At 52.0% G+C, this 3,255-nt stretch overlaps 1 pseudogene; it reads left to right on the plus strand.

Moving 5' to 3' along the window:
- The first annotated feature begins 1,192 nt into the window (after positions 1 to 1,192).
- On the plus strand, positions 1,193 to 3,068 carry LOC102248991 (annotated as a pseudogene).
- The last annotated feature ends 187 nt before the right edge of the window (positions 3,069 to 3,255 follow it).

Here is a 3,255-nt window from a genome sequence, read left to right on the forward strand (position 1 = left end):
GTTAGTGGGGGACAACCAAACGACTGAACAGGCAACCTGTGTGGGGCGACCAGGCTGGCAGGAGGGTTAGTGAGGGACAACTAAATGACTGGACAGCAGGCTGCGTAGGGCTACCAGGCCAGTAGGGGGGCCATGGGAGAAACCAGGCCAGCAGAGGGGGGCAGTTGGGGGCAACCAGGCTGGCAGAGGGTGGAAGTTGGGGGCAACCAGGCTGGCAGGGGAGGCAGTAAGAGGCAACCAGGCCAGTGGGGAGGGCAGTTAGTGGCAACCAGGCTGGCAGGCAGGTGAGTGATTAGGAGCCAGCGGTCCAGGATTGTGAGAGGGATGTCCGACTGCCGGTTTAGGCCCAATCTCTGGCAATCGGACATCCCCCAAGGGGTCCCTGATTGGAGAGGGTGCAGGCTGGGCTGAGGCAACCCCCTCTCCATGCACAAATTTTGTGTACCGGGCCACAAGTATATAGCATAAAATTATAGCTCTGATCATCCCTAACCACTCGCCTGCCTGCCTGATTGCCCCTAACCTCTCTGCCTGCCTGCCTGATCGCCCCCAACTGCTCTCCCCTGATGGCCTGATCTCACCCCCAACTGTCTTCCTCTGCAGGCCAATTTGGTTCTGATTGGTCGGTTTCTATGCCAGTCAGTGTCAAAAACTCTGCCTTCTAGGCAGCCATTGGCTTTCACAGTTCACCCAGATTTGGTTCTGATTGGTTGATTTCTATGCCAGTCAGCATCAAAAGCTCCGCCTCTTAGGCAGCCATTGACTCCACACAGTTCACCAAGATTTGGTTCTGATTAGTCAGTTTCTATGACAGTCAGCATCTCTGGGCCTATCTGCAGGCCTGATCAGAGAGGCAGAGCTGATCAGCTGCCCTCGTGGAGGCCTGGAGAGAAAGAGAGGTGCGGCTGCTGGCTAAGCCCAGAGAGAAAGAGAAAGGCAATGGCTGATCAATAGCTGCCACAGAGGCTGCAGATCAGACCCTGCCTCTTTCTCCCAGCCTGATCTGCAGCCCCCTCTAGAGTCAGTGCTGGGTCGTGCGCCCACACCAGCTGCAATCAGTGCTGGGTTGCCACAGCAACCCAGCTCTGACTGCAGAGCTGACTTCTGGTGTTCGGTCGTTATAGACCCTGGGTTTTTATATCCTATCTAATAAAAGGGTTATATGCAAATTAACCATCACTCCGTCACAAAGATGGCAGAGCCCATAGCTATAAGATGGCGGAGCCCAGTCCCCTCAGGCCTGCTAGAGTCCCCAGTTCTTTTAGCCAGAACTGATTATTATGGCAAGCGGACCGAGAAGTTTTTCAGCAAGTGTGAGAAGCAAGTGTGAAAAGCAAGCCTTGGCAGGATCGAGGGAGACCCGGTGGGTTCAGGGCTGCTGCTGCCCAGGGAGGCCCTTGGAGTTTGGTTCTGAAACTGCAGGGACCCGCTCCACTGTGGGCTGGGGAGGAAGCGCCACTGCCTCCAGCCCTGTGCCAGGTCCCTGGTTAAGGAAGCAGGTCCAAGTTGCAGCCATGAGGCCTGGCGGGGCTGTCTCACCCTGACCATCATGGCTGAGCTCTGGCAGGGGTGGCGAGCACCTCTGGGATCACCGTCTGCTCCTGGGATCACTGTCTGCCCCTGTGCCACCTGCAGACACCAGTGGAGCAGGCGCGGGTTGAACATTTTAATAAAAATGGGATGCCTGCACCCCACCCCACTGTGTCCTGGTCCTTGGCAAGGAGAGGGCAGCGGAATTGGGGGCTCAGCCTTGGGACCCCATTAGAAAGCACTGGGGCTCAAGAGGGGCTGTGCATGGTTCACACTTATGAGTTCAGGATCTATGGCAATGTGAATAATTCAAACGTTTACAATAAAAACACATGAATACATGAATTCACTAATGTTAATGTTAAACTTCATGGAAAAAATAGTCCTTTGAATCTTTGGTGGTTAGAAATTAAAGACCTCAAATCATGTAGCAACCTGCAGGCATGATATAAGGAAGAGGTGCTGAATCACCAGGACGCTGAGGGCCAGCTGCTGCAGGCTTACAAAGGTGCAGACGAGGTGGCTCTCACTGATGCTGAGCTCAAAGAGCGCATCAGCAGCCTGATGGACCAAATCACCTTTCTGAAGAAGGTGCACGAAGAGGAGATCGCTGAGCTGCAGGCACAGATCCAGTATGCTCAGATCTCTGTGGAGATGGACGTGTTCTCCAAGCCCAACCTCTCCACCACACTCAAGGACATTCGCCCCCAGTATTAGAAGCTGGCTGCCAAGAACATGCAGAATGCCAAAGAATGGTTCAAGAGCCACTTCACCGTGCTGACTGAGAGCGCTGCCAAGAACACCGAAGCAGTGCACGCTGCCAAGGATGAGGTTCTGAGAGCCGTTGCCTGCTCAAGGCCAAGACCCTAGAAATGGAAGCATGCCGGGGCATGAACGAAGTGCTGGAAAAGCAGCTGAAAGACCTGGAAGATAAGCAGAACGCCAACATTAGTGCTATGCAGGACACAATCAACAAATTAGAAAATGAATTGAGAACTACAAAGAGTGAAATGGCATGATATTTAAAAGAATACCAGGACCTCCTCAATGTGAAGATGGCTTTGGACATTGACATTTCAGCTTATAGGAAACTCTTAGAAGGTGAGGAGACCTGGCTCAGTTTCACCAGTATGGGAAGCATAGCCAGCGGTTACTCCCATTATTCCCAAGTCTTTGGCCAATCTGCCTACAGTGGTTTACAGACCAGCTCCTACTTGATGTCTGCTCATTCCTTCCCTTCTTAATACAGAAGCCATGTCCAGGAGGAGCAGATTGAGGTGGAGGAGACCATTGAGGCTGCAAAAGCCAAGGAAGCTAAGGATGAACCCCCCTCTGAAGGAGAAGCTGAAGAGGAAGAGAAGGAGAAGGAAGAGCCTAAGGAAGAGGAAGGAGAGGAAGAGGAAGAAGGTGCCAAGGAAGAATTTGAGGACACAAAGGAGGAAGGAGGTGAAGGTGAAGGAGAAGATGCCCAAGAAGTTGAGGACAAGAAGAAAGATGAAGTTGCTGGGGAGGAGCAAGCAACCAAGAAGAAAGATTGAGCCCCCCTTTCCTTAATTATTTCAGGAATAATCCTCCTGAAACCAGGTCAACCCCGTCACCAACCAAGCAGTTGAGTTCCTGATACTATATGAATTAAGAAGTCAATATATGTAACATTCTGAGGTGACTCAGGTTGTGCATTAAATGTCGTGCTATGGCTTTTCTCCTTATGCAGAGTATCTGTTT

This window comes from Myotis brandtii, unplaced genomic scaffold (assembly GCF_000412655.1).
Source record: "Myotis brandtii unplaced genomic scaffold, ASM41265v1 scaffold1370, whole genome shotgun sequence".
Taxonomy (NCBI): Eukaryota; Metazoa; Chordata; class Mammalia; order Chiroptera; family Vespertilionidae; genus Myotis; species Myotis brandtii.